This window comes from Protopterus annectens, chromosome 1.part1 (assembly GCF_019279795.1).
Source record: "Protopterus annectens isolate FY-2018-M chromosome 1.part1, PAN1.0, whole genome shotgun sequence".
NCBI classification, from domain to species: domain Eukaryota; kingdom Metazoa; phylum Chordata; order Ceratodontiformes; family Protopteridae; genus Protopterus; species Protopterus annectens.
This window is the reverse complement of record NC_056726.1, coordinates 673,087,421-673,112,762: the sequence shown is the minus strand read 5'-3', so window position 1 is coordinate 673,112,762 and position 25,342 is coordinate 673,087,421. Positions and strand designations below refer to the sequence as shown.

The 25,342-nt window shown below is 38.8% G+C and overlaps 1 protein-coding gene across 1 annotated transcript in view; it reads left to right on the top strand.

Moving 5' to 3' along the window:
- Positions 1–21,688: 21,688 nt before the first annotated feature.
- Positions 21,689–25,342, top strand: part of IL11RA (interleukin 11 receptor subunit alpha) — a gene marked incomplete in the record, with an annotated part of 3,068,236 nt that continues 3,064,582 nt past the window's right edge. Inside the window, 1 exon segment of the mRNA XM_044077548.1 lies at positions 21,689–22,012.

The window sequence follows — 25,342 nt, the reverse complement described above, 5'->3', positions numbered from 1 at the left end:
CAATTACAAGCATATCTTTTCTGACCAGATCTGAAGACTTTTCAACTTCTAATACAGTAATATCTGCTCTACCAATGTTACAAAGGAATGATCTTCATCACCATTAGTCATATTAATCCCACTGTTTTCATTGCGTATTAAATTTTCATCCAGCTGGCATTGAAAATCCACAAATTGAGCCGTGCAGTCAACATCTATCTTCTTTTTTCTTACAATAATGTTCTTCAATCCTTCCATGTTCAATTTTGATTTCTTCCTTTTCACCTGCCCCTTGCCTCTTTTTCTACCTTCTCTTTTGGAAAAATGCTGCCTTTTTCTGTAGACTGAAGGTTTGCTGATAGAAAAATGTTATCATTCCCTGTAATCTGTGCGTTACATAGCAAAGCAGTGTCCTTTCAGTACGTATTCTCTTTACTTTACAAATATGAATCAGTTTCTTTTCCTTCTTATTTGTTGTGAATTTCTTTTCTTTCTTTTTTTTGTTTCCTTCTAAACAGTCTGGATCCTCAGATTGCTGAATACTTGCATCCAGAATTCCAAAGTTGTCGGAGCATTGTCTTGTCTCACAGGGGTTGAGTGATCTTTATAGACAATAGACACATCATTTCCTAAATGTGTTCTATTTGCTCTTTGCCTAACATTACTTACCTCAACAGTCCAGTCATTAATATATGATGCAACAGCTCTCCAAGTCATGCCACTTGCACAAGTGCAATCATCATCAAGTCTAGATTTACTTCTAACAATGGTAAACAAATCATCCAGCTTTTGACATGAGGAACACAGATTACCAGTGTTATCAGGTGTTACCTTTAAATATGCATAGCATTTATTACACTGTATAAGATATTTGTGCTTTAGCAGATCATTAATTGCATACTCATTTAAGGTATCCATATTCAGTTCTAAAAGAATAAAATATTATAAAAGAAAAGAATAAACAAAATCAGTAACCACAGAACTTAAAAGGAACTTAAATCAACTTCTATGACAAAAATCAGACAAGCAATATACAACTAAATCCTAAAGTAAGCACAGTAAAGTTGATCTGACCGTACAAGTTCTGAAAGTCAGACGAAGGCTGTAATTCCTTTATTCACTATTGCTCACAATTGCACTTCTTTTTAACAGCAAAGATCAATACATCACCAACCAAGATAGGATTGTTTTGATAAGCTCTAGATTGTCCTCTCTGCAGTCTGTCTTAATTTATAGCTGACTAGGCCTCTTGTCATATCCTCTTAAAGCCAGCCTCTTGTATATTAATCAGTAGTAGTGGCATAGTTTGTTAAGACTGTGCTGTATCCCTTATCACTACATATTAATTGGTTTGCTGAGGTGTTAATATTGTACACTAGACATATACAGCATGACATACAATTTTTCTCACCAAACGCTGTGTGAAAACTTGTACTCACAAGATAAATGTATACAAGTATACTTTGCACAACAGTAACTTCATTTTTAGAGAATAAATTTAGGAAAGAAGCAAACTGAGATCTGAAGATTAAGGAAAGATGTCAGTGACACATCAATTTAAAGATTAGAAATGAATGGGATTCCAACTCATGAGTCCAAGGATGAACTGATAGCTGCTTTATGTGCGGTTGAAGTTCAACCAACAAATTCAGAGACAGCCTGGCAGGGGTTTAGGAAGGCAGTGTGCAGCAAGATGGCAAGTCATTACACCTCCAGATAATCTCAAAATGTAGCTTGTGAACCTGGAGCTTGAAATGAAATGCCTCAAACAGAGTGAAACAGCCTGAGGCACAGAGGAGGGAGAAGAGGTACCAGGTGTAGTTTTATTCAGACATTTGAATGTGTGCATAATCTGCATCCAGAAGACACAGGGCAATGGGGCAGGTTTATAACACCTCTCCTCTTCTCAACCCTCCTCATGGGTAAGGCTATGCATGATTTCTGTAAATTAAGTAATGTTGGCATTTTAGACTAAAGTAAAACATGATCTTTCGGAAGGCTTTAAACTTACTTCTGGATCTTATAGTAAATGTTTAGAGAATGCAGACGTAAAACAGAAGACAGTATCATTGATTTTATTGCAAAAATAAACACTTTAACAAGTGGGTGAGTGGATGGTAAATTGCTAATTCTGAAATGTTGTGAGACTTTATGGTAAGTGAAAAAGCAATAATACTTTGCCTGAGGATATTAGAATCTGGTTAACAAGCCAGGAATGTACAAATGCTAAGCAGGTGAATAGAATATGTAACCTCTATGCATCCAGTTTGGTATAACTGCCAAGAAGGGTGTATGTAACACTACAAATGTCCATAAGGGAACCCATCAGTCCAATGAAAATTATCTGGTTCCACAGGTAATGGGGAAGTCATGAGTTCCAGTACATGCCAAGGCCTTGATGTTGAGGTTTCCCCTGTAAACAAGTACTGCATGTTCACTCTAAATGTCCACAGAGGCATGGTAGAGAACAAAAGCCACTTGTGGGAGCTAACAGATGTGGCAACATGGTAATGGTATTTGCTCTGAGGCTACAGCTGCTCCAGAATACCAAAAGGGCCGCTATAATATCTTGGTTGATGGAAAAGAAACCATTGCTAAGAGGGATAATACATCATGTTTCACTCCATTTCTTTTACTGTTATATGCAGCAGCAGTGCGACCTGCCCCCATTCCAGTGGCAAGACAAGTCAGTCCCCCAAACTACCACCACAACCATCACAGCCACCACCACCAATCCCTCCAGAAATACCCAGCATATTTGGGTCCCAGCCTGCCACAGCTGTATCTATACCTACTACCCTACCTGCATCACCTGATTCAGGTATCCCTTTACTGGATGTTGGTACAGTTGAACTCACCTGTAGCGATGCAAGTGGAGATGGCACTTTTGTTACCCATTGTCAGCTGGCAGAGATTGTGGGGGATACTTTAGACAGGTGGCTAGATGCCAAGTCACCAAATGGAGAATCTTCTCTGGTGAAACATTAAGTCACATCCCTGAGTAACAGTGGCTCAACTATCTGAGCCAAGGCCCAGTGGTTACTTTACCCAGGGTGGCTATTTATCTCACACTGAATCTGAGTTGGCAGAGACTGCAGCTGCGAACACAACCTGGTGTTCCATTCTTATTTGTGTCCTTGCCCACCCCTGTTGGTTATTCATTCCTCTCCTCACCCTTGTCTTCACTCTATCTGATGTCTCCTTCACCACTGTGTTCTGTCTACCTCATTATGTTACCACACATACTATCAGTCACAAAGAGGAGCCTAGGCCTTAAACACTTGTCCTATATGGACAGACTCAAAAAACGCCAACTATTCTCTGTCTCATATCGCCTACTTAGAGGTGATCTCTGCTTGACTTATAAAGTCACGTCTGACCCCAGCTCTGTTAGAAATATTACAGCTAAAGAAACCCCAATCCCTCTGCACCACACACTCCAGAGACCTCACCCTAATTACCACAATCAACAGAACGTGCCGGAGGGGCAGGTTCATAATCCAGAGACTGCCCATGCTATGGAATAGACTTCCCATATGTGTCAAACAGAGCATCTCACTGGCCCTCTTCAAGGTAAATCTCACACCTTTAGTCTGACATCTTCCATGGTTCAGCTTGTAAATAAAGTGATTTGTATTGTGCAAATTAAGAGGGTTGTATGTTCAAATCCCCTCAGAGTTGTTATGTTTTTTATGCTTTCATTACATAAATTTGCAATAAACACCTACTACGTGCTTGACTGACACATTCCATGTGACAGCTTTCGTGGTTCAGTCTGTAAATGAAATGTTTATTGAGAGTGACAGCAAAAAGATTTGAGGGATCAAATCCCCTTAGAACTGTATGTTTTTCTTCATCTTATCCACAATAGTCTTGCATGTTTCTATTCTGTAAATGTGCAACAGTCACCTATTATGTGCTTCACTAATATGAGCAGTGACTGCTTCCAAAGTTCAGCTTGTTAAATAAGTGCTTGGTAGAGTGACAGTAAAAATAGTTGAAGGTTCAGTTCCCTCCAGGGTTATATGTCTTTCATACTTCCATTCTGTAAATGTGTAAGAATTACCTGCAACATGCTTGACTGACACGTTCAGTATGACTGCATCCATGGCTCAGCTTGTAAATGAAGTGATTGGTAGAATGTCACTGAAGAGAGTTGAGGGTTCAAATCTTCTCAGTGCTGTATGGACATTTGCACTGTAATAGAGGTACATTGATCAGACTATGTCAGTGATAACTTTTGCACCCTACATATCCTGCCTGTGTTATTTTTTACATTTTTTAACTTCAATTAAAACAATAACATCTGTGTGTATGTTTCATACCCCTCCCTCCAGTGTGTTCTACATCCCTGGTTGTGTCACTACCTCTCTTTTCAGTTTTGGATGCATTATATTTGTATTCCTTTGGCCCTACTACCTCCTCTAGCCTCTGACCGTATGCATACTTCCCATACTAATTTCCACAAAAATCTTTTCTTCATATATGTATCCTTGGGTTACAAAAACATATCCTCACACATGTATTACCAGCTGTGCACACAGTTCTGCACCAACTAACCTAAATGTTCATACTCACTAGATGTTTACTATAGCCACATGTACTTCACTGCGATTGCAACTCGGTCCTACATCATCTTCCTGTGAGTCCCTATTGTGTCTAAGATGAGAAGCAGCTCGTAGTGTACACTTGCCTGTCTACATGCATTGTTAATGAGCATTGGGGCTCATTGGGTACACATAAGAAACAGCTTGTAGTGTACACTTGCCTGTCTACATGGATTGATAATGAGCCTTGGGGCTCATTGGGCACACATAAGAAGCAGCTTGTAGTGTACACATACCTGTCTACATGGATTGCTATTGAGCCTTGGGGATCATTGGGCACACATAAGAAGCAGCTTGTAGTGTACACTTGCCTGTCTACATGCATTGCTAATGAGCCTTGGGGCTCATTGGGCACACATAAGAAGCAGCTTGTAGTGTACACTTGCCTGTCTACATGCATTGTTAATGAGCCTTGGGGCTCATTGGGCACACATAAGAAGCAGCTTGTTGTGTACACTTGCCTGTGTATATCGATTGCTAATGAGCCTTGGGGCTAATTGGGCACACATAAGAAGCAGCTTGTAGTGTACACTTGGCTGTCTACATGCATTGTTAATGAACCCTGGGACTCATTGGGCACACATAAGAAGTAGCATGTAGTGTGCACTTGGCTGTCTACATGCATTGTTAATGAACCCTGGGACTCATTGGGCACACACAGTAAACAGTGTTGGCTTGGTTGTGATCATGCACATGATGTTTCTGAATCCCCAGTATAGTGTCAGCAGCACTCTTGTTAAATACGCCTGACCTAGTATATATAATGGCAAGAAATTCCTTTCTGAGTACTTGTTTACTGAAATATGAAAAAGTATGCTTACTTGCATAATTACAGTATAAATAGCCAGTATCTCTCAAAATGTACAACTTGCAGTACAAGTATCAATGACAATTTTCTCTAACATCATCTAAAGTTTTTCTGATGTTATGCTATAGTATGTAAGTCATTCTTCATTTGGAAATCTTAATTTACATATGGCAACACTGCAAATATATCCATTACAGTTTAATATACGTTAGTGAATTTTTCTGTCTCCAACCATGGCATTTCACATGATGGTCTTCAATAACATGTAGCTGAGTCATTTATAAAAATATGAATGCAAATATGAAAATATGAATAACAAATGAAAAATGGTAGATAATATATACATTGGAGTGTACCCTAGATTAACAATCTCCATGTCATTTTGTTTCTTTCACTTTGTCCTTTCATGTGCTGCTTATGATAGAGCCACAGGTACTTACTAGGCTATTGATCTGTGAGGATCTTAAGAAGCTTAGCCTTAAATTCCTATGGCAGTTTTAGCTCTTATATTTTGCTTTTGATTGATGTGGGACATTTTGCAAATTTGCCCTATCCACGGGGAAGAGGGGTGCTAAACTGGGGTTGAATTTGTGGTTATCCATCAATTCATCCAGATTACATTTGAATTGAGTATAGGAAGTACTTTGCTTTACATGAGGTAGAAGACAGTTCCACAGAAGATTTATTCTCTGTGATACAGACCTGTCCTTCCAACGTGTTCTATTTATTTTGCAAAAAAGATTAACTTCCATTGAGCAAGTGTTTAGGTAACAGTGGACTTGTTAATGTGCAATAGGTCTGATAGAATAGGGTCTGTTGAACCTTTATATGTGAGGCAGTGGTCACCTCTCAGTAGCCTATATGATAATGAGAAAAGGATAAGTCTTTGAGATGGTCTGCACAGTTTTTACAATTTAGGCCCTTGATTTGCTTAGTGAGAAAGCATTGTGGTCATTCCAGTTATAACAAGTGTTTGGAGTGGTACATACAAAAAGGGGCATTTTATTCAATGATCGGCCAAATGAGTGCTGAGTACAGTGGAATAATTACATTCCTAGATATGAATGCAGTACTTTTAAATATAAGTTTTGTGATGAATAAGGACGTCCTTACAACAGTGGATACATAGTGATCAAAGAAAAGTTCATTGTCAGCATAGATTCCCAGATCCCTTACCATTTTTTCAAGGTTCAGAGGTGTGTTATCAATGTGATAGTTACAAGAAGTATCATGCTTTCAAAGGATACAGCTATACACTTCTTAGTTTTGACACCACTTGTTCAGAGAGGCCATCTTGGAGGATCTTGGTTTCCTCTGGGGAGTTTATGACTGCAGCAAACAGTGGCGGATTCAGAAATTTTCAGAAGGGGTGGCACAGTATACCATGAGGGGGATGGAAAATAGAACACCAGGGATGGGGGGGCGGCTGGAGTCAGATCACCTTAAGATGCTCTGAAAGCATACATTTAGTTGCACATTACAGTGGAGCAGCTATGGTAGCGGAAGCAGTCACTCCTGTACAGCATACAGTAAATTTAAAGACAGTACTGGTTGTTTCAGTGCATTCCTGGGAGAGATATTTGGTTACCTGTGTCAAATTACACTCCCCTTTTATAGTGGCATGACTTGTATATGCATTATGAGAATAGCAAAGGGTCCCTCTGAAGGTAATGTCACCAAGCAAGTCCCACAGTTGAGGCAGTTATTTTTGAAAGTAAATAATGATTTGAGTGAAAAAGTTCAGTTAATTGAAAGCAACTAAGCAAGTTAAGGAACTACGTGTTATGAACATAAATAAAAACAAATTCCAAAAAGAAAATAGTTTAGTTGTATGCAATATATGAAAACAAATGTAACCATTGTAGCGTTTCACAGAGGAATCCAACTCAGCATCACCTTTAGAGTCATGCTGCATCAAATATAAACCAGAGGCACAGGTTTTGGGATGAAATGGCAAAGATCCCATTTACTTTGTGGAAAATAATTGAACACAAACGTTTTCATCAGCAGAGCATAAGAAAACAAAGCTGTCTTCTCTTAGTTCATATTTCTTTCACTGATTTTATGCACAGTTCAATTTCTGTTACTATCTTCTTAATAATAAAAAGGTCTTACCGTGTCTAGTGCATCACAGTTTTAAGGGAGAAATGCATTTTATACTCTCCTGAAGGTGATTTTGATGTATCATGATTATTGGGCAGCTAAAGAGTAAGTAATTTAAGTTGTGTTGTTTCAGGAGCATAGTTCTACAGGAATACGGAATTAATACATAGGGCTTGGCTGATTTGATTGTACTGTTTTTTTGTTGGTAGCAATATTTTTATTTTTATACTTTGGGTGAGCTAGCCAGTCAAAAGCACTGTCATCCTTTACATTATTTTGTAAGTAATTTAATTGTAAGAACTATGTATTTCCTACCAAGGTGTGACTCCAAATCTGCTGGACTTATTACTTACATACATTTTAGTGTAAATCAATGTTTAATGTATCTATGCAAGCTGATATTAATCTGCTAAAACTTAAAGTAACATATTAATTTTGTTTAGATGATCTTAGCATCATGTAGTCTAGACTTATTTGGCATAATGTAAACGTGTTGTAATTTTGCTATAAAATATTATGTTCCTCTAAACTCTACTATAAACAGACTTCACACAATAAATTAAATAAGGGTAAATAATAATTATAATAATAACAATAATAATAATAATAATAATTATTATTATTATTATTATTATTATTATTATTATTATTATTATTATCATGTCCAGATACACACTTTATCTTATTCAAGATCAAAGGAGTACTAGAGCCTATCCCAGCATTTCACTGGGCATAAGATACAGAGCCATCCTGAATGGAATTCTAGATTGTCGTACTATGCATGTTCACACACACACACACACACACACACACACACACACACACACACACACACACACACACACACACACACACACACACACAAATCACACACATGGGAAGTTAAGAGAATCACCATTTCAAGTGTCACTCTTTCTGTAAACTGGGAGGAAGAAAACATAACCCCTTACAGAAGTCAGTGTGGGTACAAAGAACACCAAACAGAAAGCAGCCTAGCTGGGAACCAAACCAGATAACTAAATGATATGAGGCATCAGTACTACCCACTGGACCACTGCATACCGTTTATTATTATTAATGATACTGATATATATATGGAAAACTGTCAGTCTTATGAAAACAAATTGCACTGCAATTATAAATAGCAAACGACTCTGCAAATTGTAACACATCCCATTTACTTTTGACAGAAATGTTGAGTAAGAAATGTACTGAAATTTCTCATAAGGAATACTTTCCAAAGAAAATATTGTCCAAACATCAGCATTCCATTATGCTGTCAAGAAACATAAAATGTACATACTGTAAATTTTAACTATTCCAAATGCCAATATTTTCTTTTTTTGCTATCTGTTAATTCTAATAGAAGTAAAGGAGAAAAGCATTTGACTTGCTTTATAAAAATGTGGTTCCAAAGAATCACTGTTACAAAATGTAGATATTTTTGGTAATTTAATCAGTCCTTTGGAGTCTCAGCTTTTCAAATGAGAAATATATATTCTATAGAGCTCTATCACATCCATTAAACATAATGTTTACAATACCATAAATAAAGAAAATCATATCTTATGCAAAAGAGTCACTGGTCAAGTGCCATTCATAAAAATTTTTTTTAACTAAAGCTGTCAAAATCCAAACAGTATTTTAAAGTATGTATGTCACAAAGCAAGATGAGTTGTGAATAAGGAACTCAAGCCAAAGGCATTTAATGCCCTATCAGAGGGGAGTCTGAGACACAAAACATGTCTGCAATGTTAATAACCACAGCTCTGTACAACAGGCAATTTTATGAAGCATTACTGTATGATCTTTTCCATTTAACTTGAGCCCCAATATCATACAATTTACTGCACAGTATTTTCTAAATGCATAGTGAATAGTCAATAGATTTATGTCAAGCAGATGGCACTGGTAAAATTGCTGTAGCTTTAATGGAATGGAATTAATCAAAACTGGATACTTTTGTAACTAAAAGTAGAGTTACGAAGCAGAAAGCGAGGCAGAGAGGGGGAAGGGTATAGCATATTTACTAAACAAAACCTAACCTGTGCAGAAATCCACTATTATTCTGACTAAGCAAAAGTATGTTCCACAAAGAACGTGGAATAATTTTCTTCCTCTGATTTACCCAAAAAAAGTTTGTGAGGTATAGACCTAAAACAAGAGACAAAACCCAAGTAGAAAGAAACTATTTTCCAAAAGCTGTTTACTCCACCTTGTTTGTTTGAATGCAAGGATTTTAAAAAAGACTTACCTCATACTCTTACCATCTGCTGTTAACTACCTGGCTTTGGGGAGTTGGCTGGACTACTGGACTGGGGCCAGGATGCATATATAAGAACTGTGAACCCGTGACAATTTTAAGGATTTCTTGCCTCTCTGTTAACTACATATACTTTTCACACTCTGCTTCACGAGTGTTTTCCCATACAATCATAGTAGGTTCAAAGCTTCTGAGTCTTGCAGTCATTACACCTTGCCAGTTCCCAACCTAGACAGTATCTTCCCTCTCATGGAGGACTAGGTCGGTCAAGCCATGATGAATTTATGAATACTCCTCCAATTATCCATCTGTTGTTTGAAGAAAGATAGTATATCACACTGCTTTATCTACAAGAGAGTCTATTCCAAAGATGTAAGAGATGTGAGCAATGAATCCATCTCTCCACCATGTTTTATTATCTGCTGAGGCAGGTTATGATCCTTTATTCTGGTACTTGTGGGAATGTTTGATTTGGGAAGGTACAAGGATTCAGGTTCTTTTGGTTCCCTGACTGCTCAAAAGGCAAGGCATAGGTCACCTCTGAGCAGCCTCTAAGACATGGAGAAGACAAACAGTGCTTCTAGTCTTTTGGTACCTTAGGGATTTTAAGCCTGTGATACTCTTTGCTGGGAATCTGTGAGGTATATCAGATATGTCTAGTGAGGTACATCCCATATGGGGTGTTGTAAACTATAAGTGGTGGGGTTAGTGCTGATCTCTGAGGTATGTCGGATATTTGTAGTGAGGAACATCCCATATGGGGTGTTGTATACTGTAAGTGGTGTTGTCAGTGCTGATTACATCTACATCTGGATGAGCTTCCTTCAGCAAACAACTGCACCAAGTGGAAGGATTTCCTGACAACTATTGCCACATGATGATCAAATGAGAAGGAATTATCAACCCAGGTTCCCAGGTCTCTAACTATATTTCCATTTTGAAATCAGCCTTCCCTCTGCTGCCTGTCTTACAGTATTAGGTATCTAACGCAGTGTAGCAGCTGCTTTATACTCAGTGCTAATTAGTCTTATTACCATGAAAAAAGCTATGAACTTATGTTAGTCTCGGATTAATTGTTTATTTTATCAGTACTTGATATACACTGCAGTTCCACATTCTAGTACATTTAAAACTGTACTCTGAAATTAATCTTGTACTAAGCAGTCCTCTGTACAAATCTAAATAGCTGAAAGAGTTTTTTCTCTTTGTGATACTTTTGGAAATGCTATTGTAACCAGATGGATTGCCCCAGTTAATAAAATAAAATAAAATAATTATATATGCAGCCATTTCTTGCCACAACCAGAATGATACCACAGTACAAGCAGAAAATGATTGATTTCAAAAATTGGCTAAGTTTCTGGTGTCATTCTAAGGGGGTCCAGTATCTGTCTGCCTGGGATAACATGATTGACAGACCTCAATGCTTTACCAGAGATGGCCTGCATCTGTCACCCCAGGGCTTTCGGATACTGGCCAAGGGTCTTGCCACCCTTATAGTGCTTTTTTTTTAGGTGGTGTTCCAAAGACTAAATCACCACTGTAACAGATACAAACAAATGCAATCTGAGGGTCATGCTGCTCAATGCTAGAAGTCTAAATCTCGAAATGCAATCGCTCAAAGCACTCCTTAAAATGGAGAACATCAACATTTGTGCTGTAACAGAGACCTGGTTCAAGGCAGCAGAAAGCACCCTTTCGTCCCCAAAACTTGGACCGAAGCTCCAAACGTGGTGGGTAGTGTTTCCATATTCATAAAGGATGCGCACACCTCCAGACTGGTAGCCCAACATAATGCATCAGAGATACTTCAGGTGCAGCTAACAATGGGTAACACAGCGATTCAGGTCGTAGTCTGCTATAGGTCCGCAACCATGACCCAAGACTCACACTCCACATTCCTAAGCACCCTGGAGAATATTAGGGTCCAACCTAATACTCTCATACTGAGTGACTTCAACTACCCCTCCATTAACTGGGAAAACTACTCATGTACCAATACACCTGCCCAATATTTCCTGGAATTCATTAATTCCAATGCCCTGGGCCAGCTCGTTCTTACCTCCACTAGAGGTAGCAACATCCTTGACCTGGTCATTACTAACATGGGCAACCATTGCTCTATACCAATAGTCAACTCCTCCCTGATTAGATCCTACCGCAAACTAATCACCTTGGAAATCCACATCCCTCCCACCCCCCTGCAAAAGAAACCACCATGAAAAACTTCTCCAAAGCTAACTTTGGGCTCCTAAAAACAGAGGTGGCTAACTTCAGGGTACCCATACAGTTTGGGAACAGCTGCATGACTGCCGAATCATACACTAATGCCCTGTACAAACACGTACACAAACGCATGGATCTCGCCATACCCAATAGAGCCAAGACGCTGTCCTCCAAAAAAAGGAAGCCAATCTGGTGGTCACCTGCCATCAACAAACTCTACAACAGAAAGAAGAAACTGATGCAAAATAAGGTGAAGTCAAGACTGAAAAAACTCCCTTATCAGCCTCAACAAAAAGTTGAGAACCCTCATCAAATCCTGTAAAGCTAGCTATGAAAACATAATTGGACCAATAGTAAAGACAACCACAAGGCCTTCTATAGTTATGTAAAGAATCTCCATGGCAATACCCAGATTTGCTCGGAGCTGTTGCACAATGGCACCTCCTATACTAAGCCAACAGATATTTCCAATATACTGGCCGACAGATTTAGTGACAACATTACCACTCTCCCCCCCAAAGACCAATCACAATACCAGTAGATTGCCAGGCACCCAGTATTACTGCTGCACAGGTTTAAATAGCACTGTCCAAGGCCAAGAATACAGCTTCTATAGGACCTGACAATATCCCTGGCTGTGTTCTACATGAACTACAGAGTGAACTAGCACCTCACCTGTGTGCCCTGTTCAATTACAGCCTCACCTCGGGCTTTGTCCCTACCGAATGGCGCACTGCTACAGTCATCCCTCTCTACAAAGGAAGAGCAACTATAGACCCTGGGTACTATCGCCCCATTAGCCTGACAAGTCTGATATGCAAAGCTATGGAATGCATCATTGTGGACCTAATAAACAAGGATATACGGAATCTCCAAACACTGGATCCCACACAGTTTGGTTTTGTGAAGGGTAAATCATGCCTGCTCAACCTGGCCAACTTCTTTGAGTCAGTCACCAGAGCTGTGGATGAAGGCAAGGTGGTTCATACAGCCTACCTTGATCTGGTCAATGCCTTTGATACCATTCCCCACTCAGGAATCATAGAAAAACTAACTAAGCTAGGCATCAACCACTATATCACTAGGTGGGTTGCAAACTGGCTCACAGATAGAACCTATAGTGTGAAAGTAGCTGACTCCAAGTCAGACTGCTGACCAGTCACGAGTGGAGTCCCACAGGGTTTGGTCCTGGGTCCTCTCCTGTTTGGTATCTATTTCTCTGAAGTCAAGGCCAACACCAATGGACTCTGGCTGACAAAGTTCGCAGATGATTGCAAGTTGGGTGCCATAATTAACTCCCCAAGTGATGTTGACATCCTACAGAAAGGCTTTACTGAGACCAACGACTGGTGTCAGAACCATGGTCTTAAGCTCAATGCCAAAAAATGTGTCGTCATCCCCTTTGGGAAAAACCCGGTTCCCATGAATTACCACACTGATGGTAGTCCACTGAACACAGAAGGCATCATAAGAGATCTGGAAACACAGGTTGACAGCAACCTCTCTTTTGACTAGCACATTGCCACTGTGGTCATAAAGTCCCTCTATGTGGCACATCTCATTACTAAGGGTTTTGCATCCAGGAAGAAAGAGATCATTGTCTCCCTCTACTCTTCCCTCATTAGGCCAATCATAGAGTACAATGCCCATTTGGCATGTACCTCACTAGACACTTGCAACAACTGGAGAGGCTGCAAAAGTACCTCACAAAGAGAATCCTAGGCCATAAACACTTATCATATATGGACAGACTAAAAAAACTCCAACTATTCTCTGTGTTATATCGTCTTCTTAGAGGTGATCTCTGCTTGACTTACAAAGCCATGTCTGACCCAGCTCTGTTAGAAATGCTACATCTAAAGAAATCCCAATTCCTCCGCACTACATGCTCCAGAGACCTCAACTTCATTACCACAATGAACAGAACAAGTTGAAGGGACAGGTTCATAACCAAGAGACTGCCCATGCAATGGAATAGACTTCCCATACATGTCAAGCGGAGCACCTCACTGGCCCTCTTCAAGAGGAATCTTGATGAGTGGATGGGAAATAGAAAATTCACCCTGGGGATCACTTCAATGGCTCTACTCGACAGAGGCACTGGGAACTAAGGTCAGGTGGCATGATGCCAGGATAATCCTATGGGCTAGACTTGTAAAGGTACCAGGGCCATTAGCCTAGTACACACCTATGAACCTATGAACAAGCAGTTAAAACACCTATGCAAGAAGCAGCAGCAGCAGATCCAAGGGCTTTCCCAAAGCATGCAAAAGCCACTCTACTTAACATATGTGAGGATCTCAAACTATTTTATTCTACCAGAAATTCCAGCCATTTTGCAAAAAACTAGAAAGGACAGACTTTGATATTTTTTTCTATGCTTTCACTCATGCACTATTTACAGTTAAGAACTCTAGAGACATCCTGAGTAGGTGGCTTATAGATGGATTTAACAAGCAAAATGATTTTTGGATGGCTCAATGTTCTCCAATGCTGACAAAAAATGAACTTCTCATGTTTTGATCAGGTCAAAGGCTATAGCCTTGGGGCAACCCGAGGAAAAAAATTGCTTGGTAAAGAAGCTTTTAAAATATACTTTTATAAAGCTGACAAACACATCTACAGACTCAACCCACACATAAATAGTACTGGAAGATCAAAATTATCCCTAACATACGCAACATACAAATAAAATAAACAAGTCAAATTTTGAACTACATTACAGTAGGTCAAGATGCAAAGATGAACGGATGCAGATCCAATGATGCCACCATGTTACCACCTATACATATGCAAATTTTCTGTTTCACTAAGACTTTAGCTAATAACCATGCTGCAGTAGCAAATAAGGACAAGACTTTTTATAAGCACGTGCATAGCATTTCAGCCACAACAAAATAAATGTAATCCTCATGGGAAGAGGTGGGGAGGGGCACAGGTGTTTTATTTTTTTTTTAACTTTAGGTAGCAAAGGTTAAGCAAAATATCAGCTCTTGGCTTGGCTTGCAAAAATCCTTTTGATGAAGGAATTAGTAAGTTAATCAGCCAACTGTAAAACAGCACATCTTTAACTAGGAGCAAAGAAAGAAAGAAAGAAAAATTACACAAAATGTTGTCATCCATAAAAGCATACAGAAAAATACATGATTTTTTTTTCAAGTGTAGAAAGATCTATTATTGAACCATCTACCACATTTTAACCATTGCTACTACTTACAGAAAAGCAAAGTAAGCACGCCAGCTCCTAACAGGACTTGCATGAAATTTACAAGAAATAAGCATCAGACAGCACCCCCCCCCCCACACACACACACACACACACAAAAGAAAAAATCTGAATCAAAGAGCCAAGTGATTACTTCCTGATTTTCTGCACTGACATAAACCAAAATAGCCAAGTGTAAGTATTTTCTAGAATCATTTTAGGAGTCACTCCTCACTGAACCCAGCTATAGGTGTTGAACCACTATGTCATGAACTGAAAGCAGCACAAGCATGCTGACACCTGTAAAACAATAACAACCTTCTCCTCCATGCTGCCAGTAGAAATTAAAAGTTAAGAGAATTATGCTACTTTTGCTGTGATCACTAAGTAATACAGACTTTACTATAATAACAACCAGCCAGTCCATCATCTGTGAACTACATAGTCTAGTTATACATTTTCAACAACAGTAAGCCATCCGCCAACAGTTGAGAAACACCCATGTATATAATGCATTTTCTTGCTAGAACAGCTGCACATATTCACCCAATGGAAACAATTATACCTCACCCATTTTTCAAAATCACGTTCAACTACTTTGCCTTAACCTCTGAAAAACCTTTCGACGTGTTTGTCTCTCTCTCTGGCTTAGAAGTTCATTCTTCCTATGTACACTTGTGACATGTTCACAGATTTATTTTTCCCCCTCCTACTACTCCTCTAACCACAACAGAACTGTCAGTCAGGATGGAGACAGCATTGCAGGAACCACTCCAGACCTTATTGTGAACATGTCATCTGATCATTCTAAGATCATGAATGGCTTTCTCAACTACAACTCCAATCATGAATTGTGACATTAAACACAAGAAAAAAGAAAAGCTTTTTCTAACTGTTGTGGGTTTAAACTTGGAAATGTATCACCAAATGAGAAACAATAAGAGAAGTACTCCCTCAACTGTGTATAGCTTCGGTGGCACATTTTCCGATTTCAACACATAACAGAGAAGCTTTTCTGGCACTAGGCTGCATCACAGGTGCTCCCATGTACCAAACTCTAACTCCATCACTGGCAAATTTGCAGTCATCCAAAACTTGGGAAGGCAAAACCTCTTAAAATTAGCTTTGACCTAAAAGAAATAAATGTGAAAGAGGAGTGGCCATAGGACTGAACCTTAGGGGTACACTGCCAGTCTTAGGTCTTTTGGAGGTGGAAGTGCCTCCCACTCTCATGTCCTTGGCTCTATTTGTGAGCCATTTAGCTATCAAATGAGTTACATAGGGAATGACATTTAGCTGTGAGAGTTTCCCTACGATACCTGAGTGTAGGATGGTGTCAAACAGCTTTGTAAGGTCTATATATTCAGTATGCATGGTATTATCCTCATTCATTGTTTCAGTAACTTTTTTTAATACAACCAGTTTAAGTAGAAATGACCTGCCCTTGATGAATCTGAACTTGGTTGGCTCAAGAGTCTGTAGTTTATCTATAGCTTTATATATTAATCCCATAATAATCTTTTCCATAGTCTTACAGATGAGACAGGTCGGGATTACTGGTCTATAATTACATGGGTCAGTTTAAACCCCACTTTTGTGCAAAGAAATGTCTGTTGCTGCCCTCCATTTATCTGGCACAAAGCCTGTTTTCAGGCTGATATTGAATAGCATCAGTAGGAGATTAGGCAAGTCATGTTTCAGGCTATCGAGCAGGCAGCCTGGTATGCTGTCTGCAGAGCCCAATAGAAGTTGTTTTTAGCCTAAATCAGTGCCTTGGGAGATTGTTCTTGAGAGATTTAAGGGGGTGCAGGTGTGGATATGTGATCTGAGAATATTGGAGAGGGACACATTTGAGTTAAATTTAGTAGATTGACAATGTCCTCTAGATCTGAGTATATGATTTCATTTACTATTAGCTCTGCACAGTGCTGAGCATTGTATTTGATATTTTAATATAATTAATTGGGGTTGTCCTGTGCCTGGGTTGCTATTTTTAATCCATATCTGACTTTTGTTGATTTGATATGGGTTCCAAGTTCCTTGTTTAATTTAGCAAAAGTGTTTTTGGCAACTTTTGAGATAGATTTATTTATCTGTGCAGTATTTTTTTTTCTTTTACTATAGAGCCTCTTTATATTTTGGTTCCACCATATGGCATTTATTTTTGAGTTTGGCACTGTATGTATTTCTGAGATGGGACAGATGCATCTGTGCAGCCATTTACATGTGCATAAAATCAAGCAAGGCAGGATTCCGCATAAGCGGTGGGGGGGTCACCAAGATAGAAGAGGCTTTGAAATTCAATCAGGTCATCACTAAATTTTAGTAGATTAGCCTTTGCATACTCTCAGATTACCATGGTATTGGAAGGAGCTTTAGGCTCCAATCTTATGATGATGAATGTGGTTGACTTGTCTTCTGATTTGAATAGGGAGGAAGTCATAACTGATGGGAAGCAAAGTTGCCTCAAACTGGTAAGGACCAGGTCCAGTATAAATGAGAAGGCTGCAGTAAGCTTTATTATGTGCCATTTGAGAATATAGATGTGGCAGATGATAACCAGGTGAAAATGCCTTTTGAATAGGGCCAGTAATGTACGCAGGTGATGTGAGAGAAGGTATGAGGAGAATGCATGCATACCAGATTCAGAGTTCCTGATTATTTAAAGACCCAGACAAAGGCAGATGGACTTTTCATGAGGTATAAGTCTGCTAATGGGATATTTCAAGAAGATGAATACTATTCACCAAGAAAAAAGATGATCAACACCCTACTCTGAGTGACAGATGATCAGGTACTGTAGCCAAGGAGAGAAGATTTTAATGCAGATGTCAAAGAATTCCAAAGTTATCTGTTGCTGACACAGACTTACATGACAAACATATTTTAACTACATTCCAGGGGTCAACTGAGTTTAGATAGATGCTGTGTGCAAGAGAATCAGTTTGTGAAGGTGGAAAGTTTATAAAGCACTAAAAGGAAAGAAAAAATATGTAAGAACTATATTCACAGTAGTGACTGCCAAACATTTGGGCATAAAAAACGTCACTTCTTTGGGGAAGTGAAGAAACCTTTCCTTCCGCACAGCAGGTCACACAAGATCTCAGATGGTTATTCTGTTTCCCTTCTGACTTCACAATTTCTGACATGTTCTGTGTGACTCTAGCATTGAGGATGATCAAGTTAAAAGGAAGCTACTAGAAATGTGATAACATGTCCCGGAAGACTGGAAAAAAGAAAGGTAAACCAAATAAATTCAGCAAAATCACAATACTATTGCATTTATAGATATCTTAGAGGTACTATAGAAAATGTAACTCACAAATCAAAGTTGTTGTTGTTGCGTCTTTTGGCTTTTCCTGGTTAGGGGTCGCCACAGTGGAACTCCGGTCCGCTAATGATTGGTAGTTGATTTTTACGTGCCAAGTTACCAGCCCTGACGCACAACCTTCAACGAAGGTACACCCATTCACGCATGTCTCCACGCAGAAGATGCTCTAGCTGAGAATCAAACCTGACAGCATCTTACTGTGAGGTGACAACGCTACCACAGCACCACCACCGCGAGTTAACTTACAAATCAAAGTAATGTAGCTAAATACAAATACTTTATAGCATTATCTAATTTCACTTCCCAGCTGTGGATTTAAAAAGTAGTGTCAGGGGTGAAACAGGTAGCTCAATTGGCTTTGGTATTGGAAGACCAGACAGCTGTGCATTCTATTTCCACTCCAGGTGACTGGTTTGCTGACACTGTAATGCAGCATTAGAAGGGTTCTGCACTCTTGAATGTGCCGTCCTTTAGGATGAGATGTTAAACCAAGGTCCCATCTGCTTGAGTTGAGTCAGGCGGATATAAAAGAACCCATGGCACCTATCGCAAAGAGTTAGGGGAGTTTCCTGATGCCCTGGCCAAATTTCCCCCAGTAATGTAAATAATCTCCCCAAGAGGCCAGTAGCCTAGTGGGACTAATATAGTCAACAAAGGATAAATAAAACTAGAGGAAGTGTAGCATAGTCAGCATTTCTAGGCCTGGACATGTGTATGCATACAGCTGTGCACTAGAAGTATGTAAAATGGAAAGATCCACCATAGTATCACTTCAGTTTACTTAGTTAATAGTCAAGTAGCAAAATATGATCTTGACAAAAAACATAATGTTCATGCAAGTTATCTTGTTCTCTGCTCATTACAAAGCAACTTAAACAATGTGGCTTTAACTATTCCCAATCAGTAAATCACGAATTGCCTTACATAGAAAGCTATACCCCATTTGACTAGACAGGCACAGCACCCTAAGGACAAATAGCAGAAACATAATATTGGATTGGATAAGTGTTGCCTGCCCTTAGTTTGGCATATGAAAGAGTTTTACTAGTTATGTGGCAATTCAGTTCTGAATGTGGAAGAGGTGATGCGATGAAGTGAGAAGAGCAACACAGAGCTATGATTTTACACTCTGTAGTGCTGTACAATAGTACTTTATGTGGTGTGAGCTTCATGCGCAATAAACCTGGATCTGTAGCATGACAAAACTGTAACAGTAAAAAGCAACCCAATAACAGGGTGTGCATGCATGTTGAATGGAAGGTTGGTGTGTCTGCTGACAGATTTTTAGTGACATAAAATACTGGATATATAGGGATATATTTCTGTCATACTATGTTTGCTAGCGTACCGCACTTATTTTATCTCTGCAAGATTACCAAACACACACACACACTGTACCACATTGCCTGCAGGATACTTTATTGAAACAATTAAGTGCTTTAGTTTCAACTTTACAAATTAAGTACTTATTTATATATTTATTTTCTTAGTGATTTGATTGGTTAAGTCTTGATGATATGTGATTATGACAGTATTTTAATAGGTATATGATGTGTTTAACATTCTGATGAAGTCTTAAGTCTGAGATGAAAGCGCTTAATTGTTTTAATGAAGTATCCTTCAGGCAACGTGGTACTACTGTGTGTGTTTTTGGTTATTAGTTTTTCGTGGTCACTCAGTTGGATACTCGATCTTTTTTGTTTATCTCTGCAAGGTTAACAGATCAAGAGTAGATTCTAATTAAAACCTGAATTGCAATGGTCATAAATAACATACACAATTTGCATGTAAACTGTATTTTTTCACAGTTGCAGAGGACATGCTGACATGCAGAACCTTGGTCATTTGAAGCCTCTGATGTACTGATGCAGTTAGAAATAGGGATGAGTAAAGCTGGTATGCTGTTAGCAGATGCAGCTTATTAGAAACTCTTCTTAACAGTGGGACAGTCACAGTGGAGCACACAGGAAACAGTGAGATGTTGCACTTAGCCAGTACTGTTTTATCACTGACAAAATTAAAATGAAATGAGTCAAGTCCACATACTCAACTCCAAGATAACATCAGCATCTAAGAAAGCAGCACAACGAGTAACAAAAACAAGTAATAGCATGGAAATAAAACTATTCTGTAAAATCAACAATGTTACAATGATTGCATCACTTATTAGAACTTGGTAACTATCCATTCACTGGCAGAATGGATGTAAAATCATAATTATTGTTTCATAAACTAGCATTACTCCCTCCCCAAGTAAAATATCAAACTGCTTACCACAAGAAACCGGGGAAAAAGCCTAAAATGATGGGGGGACAAAGGGCCAAAAATGTAGACAGATTTCAAATATTGCTTTTATAAACTCTGAAAGTTGCTAGAATAACATAATTTGTATTAGCATGGATTTTTCTGAAGGATATGAAGTCTGAAACTCAAACGTATGTCATTATTTTGTGACTTCAATCCTTAGTGATATGCCAGAAAAACAAAAAATTTATGACAGAATAAAAATATAAGGCAAAACTCTAGACAGTTGAAAGGTATGTGTGACCACTGCTAACTACTTGCAGCAAAACAAGTGCATATCTGAGGAACAGTTCCATTATCTGTGGGTGACTGTAATCCTCCCAGTGTAGCGTGGGACAAAATGGAACACACACTTTTCCAAAAGAGGCCAATAAGCAGATAAACTTTCAAATACTACGGCTTTTAGTTTAGATGTGGTTCATAAAATGAAAACAAATTGAACAGAAACTTTTAAATCATCAGAGATTGTCAGTCAAGAGTAATGATAAGTTGACTTTTAATTGTTCAAGTGAGTGCAAGCTTTGAAATGGTCTTATGGTCTTTAACAGACTTCATAGTAAGGAAATGCCCATACAACCTCCCACAACACATTCTCACACTTCTATAGTGCTCCATCATCAGGCCTTATGATTTTTTTTATGTTGGGGTTCTTCATAGCACCTTGAAAGGAATGCAAAACAAAATGCTGATATGTATACCTAACTTGAAAAAACACTGTTCTATACGTTAATGTATGGAAGTGGAAATTCTATTGAAAGTTCGTGTGGACTTGTGCTGCTGTGTGTTGTGTAGGTTTAGAAGACACGCATGCCCATGAGTCTTTGTGTGCAACTAGGATTTTTTTATTTCTGCAGTCTTCCAAAATACACTCGTCCTAATGTAAGTTTTGGGATTTTCCCTGGCTGTCCCCTCTAAAACATACAGGAAATGTCTTCATGTTCTCTAGGCAGATTGGCAGAGGAATTCTCCAATGTCTTAGCTTCCCTTCAGTCTGGGACCAGCTCTGCATCCTGCGTGCTTTTTGGCTGTATGTTACTGGGTACTGGATCACAAACACGGCCAAAGGCAAATGAGAGGATTAATTTTGCTGGAAGCACATTTCTTTTATCATATAGTGGAAGGGAAAGTGAAAACGGAACAGTAAGGATGAAGTTTACAGCTATATAAATCGCTTGTGGCAATTAAGGTAAGATCATTTCACAACTCACAGTCTGACAAAAGTTTATTTGGAACTTTGAAATACAAAAAGATGATTGTTTAACGCTTTTTTTTTGAGCACTCCGTTTTTTCCTAGCGGCTGCGTCGTAGCTAACTATAACTTTTCTCATTTAGTTAATCCGCATTCCTTTTGTGATTCAGCGAAAGTAAAAACAAGTATTGGCTGATATCAAATAGGGAAAATGCATTTGGTCAATCCAGTGGGTCTGTCTATCCCTTCAGTTGGTCTACTTGTTGAAAATGTTGCAGTGTTAAGTGCCCGTTTTGAGAGAAATTGGTAGTTTTTGCGCTGTCACGGTGCTTACTAGAATGTGTGGTGGTATGTTTTAATTTTAAATTTGATTATTGTATTTGCTTGTTGTGTCTGTGTTAGGGACCGGGTGATATTTTTTGGAAGAAGTGTTTAAGAGAAATTAAAAAAAAACTGAAAGCCTTGAATAGTTCCTGTATTGCCTCGTAGGAAATAACTAAATTCGTGCAGTTCTGTCACGAAGTTTGAATTTTCTTTAAGTTGTGCGTTTGTGGTAATTTTCCTCAGTACTGTTTTTGTTACCCTCTCGTGCCGTCAAGTTAAACGAGATTTGTCCTACTATTCGGCATGAAGTAAATTGTTTCTAACAGTGCATATTCCAATAGTGGTACTGTCTAGATTTGGTACTTAAATCCGAGTTAACTGTGCTAGGCACTCTCACCGAAAATGGCATTTCATTAAAACACACTTTATTTATTAAACTGCGATATCAGTTACACTCCGGCAAGTTGCCTTGCAGAAAATAATTGTGCGGACCCGGTTCATCTCATCAGAAATCTACTCCTGTTTTCCAAGTAACCAGTTTTGAATGCCATTAATATTATGTCCTTCTTTTTTTTTATTTATTTCATTCCAAGATACTTATTGTTAAGAATATTGTTTTTTGAAATTATTGAGCGCGTTATTCGCTGAGGTCAGGATTTAGTACCACCCTTTTAAGTGGATGGGCATTTGGGAGCTAACACTGCAGGATTTGGGTGTGTGTGCCTGTTTTTTGTTACTGATCTGTACTGCTGTATTGACACAGTATGTCTACAGGTCAGGTTGTGTGTATGTTTTGTGAATTTATGGTGAGAAAATTCATTCCTGTCGAACTCATTTCAAAATTATGGACAAAGCTAAACATAATCTGGAGACAGAGGCCCAAAATAAGGGATGGATAAAATACAAGTAAACTCCATGAAAAACGTATTTTTATTTATATATGTATTAGTTGTGGAGGAAGATGCTGCTGAACTTATCAAAATGTCCATTTTCTGGACAAAATTTCAAAATAACAGAGAGCTACTGAATAACATAGAACCCCAAAAACGTAATGTTAAATTAGGTAATGAAACGGCTGCATCATTATTATATCAGCCATTCTCAAAGTGACTGTTTGTAAACCAGTGCTTTTCTCATCCAGTAAACACTGAAGGCAGAGCCAGTCTTAAGTTACTTGAAACAACCACATGGTACAGAAGAGAAGTATAAGTTCATATATGAGTGGAATCTTGTAAGCATTTATCACAAAATCTAGCTAATATGGCTGAAAATAACAGACATACTACTGCAGCATTGGAAAGGAATGTACTAAAGTCAAAGTCAGTAACCAGCAGATTCTGCTGAATGCTGGTCAAAGACTTAAGACCTCACTAACTCAGCTAAACTCTGAAAACAGACTCATGTAAATTGGAAACATTTTAAATTCTTTCCTGAACACTGGAAACGTTTACCGTTTTTATCCCTGTGTGTCTGCATATCATCAAATCCACTTCCTGATTGTTGGACAGGGACCTGCACAAAATTCCTCCCCTCTTAGTAGCCTTCATTATGACAGGTAGAGGCTATGAGGGTATTTCTGTTTAGGTCCCTAACCCCCACCACCAGGTGGCTGACATGAGCTTCAACTCAGGGAGTGCTACAGCTTTCCTATGTATGGATGCCCTTACACATGTGCTAGTGAAGGCTGCCATTTCCAACTTGGCACTGCCAATGTCTTGTGCTCTGCCTGAATTTTTTTATTACTGCACAAGCTAGTGCTTTCTTGCTAATGATTTGCCAGCTGTAATGAGCTTTCCTCAGAATGTCCTATCCAGCTTTAGCCACTTCTTCCCTTGGGTGTTCCAGAGCCTGAGAACCTACTTGTCTTTGGTCATGTGGGGCACAGTCAGGGCTTAAGCCCTCTCTATAAGACAGCACTGGGCTGTCATGAATGTTGGAGCTGAGAAGATTTCATGCTAGGTCAAAGCATGCTTATTCCACAATCAGGGTGCTATTAACTTGCAAAATTCTAAGACTCTGCAGGGAATTCTTCCCTGTGGTCCTCGAAGAAAAACAAGCAGTCTTAATTTAAACTAGTCGACTGTAATTTGCAAATGTGTTGTATATATGTTTGTATGTTGGATGCAAGCAGGATGGTGGTGTCATGTGCTCCTGTGTTGATGACATTCTTTAATGTTTATGCACGTAGACTTGATAGTATCAGCCTAATAGGAGTTATTTCTGCATCCAGTGTAAGTTTTAAGGAATACTCAGTCAGTACATTGTTCTCAAGTAATATGATGATTTGTAAACCTTTTCTGTTTTTATTATTTACGTTAACCTTGTAGGTAGACTGGTCCACCTGCTCTTTTCATCTGAGCCAGGCCAAAGTAAGGATGAGAAATGTTAAAATCTCAGTGAAAATTCCTTGGTGCTATAATTTCATGATGTACAAGACAAAAGACTGTCAAGCAAAGGAGTCACTCTCTGAATTGTAGCTCAGCTTTTGGGCAAGAGAAAACAATGTCTTACAAGAGATGGATTATCATGGAATCACAGAAAATTAAAAAGCAGCTGAGCCCTGTGGTTTTTACACCTTTCCAATACCCCCTAGGTATTTTGCTTAGTTATAGGGAGTACACAGAGTGCATTAGTACATGTAAGTAGAATGCAGTGCTGATGTCTAGTAGTTTAGGAAGTAACTTTTCTGAGAGAGTTTTGTAGTATAGAAGTACTTTGACTGCTTGGAAGAGTAATAAGTGGGAATGTGCATTTAAAATTTAGAGCAAGTACTTTTGGCTGTAGATCAATCTGCTTTAGGAATAAAATGATTTTTGGGATACATAAGCAAATTTGAGTTATGTCAGGATACTGCTTGTGAATAAGTCTGCATGTATCCAAAAATATTGCATATCTGCAAGACTGAACCCGTGAAATGGCAGTGCTCCAGTTGTGATTAGTGATACACAGACTGGAAGGGAGTAGAGTTTTGATTAGGTCTGAAAATAGTAGAACTTGCTTTAC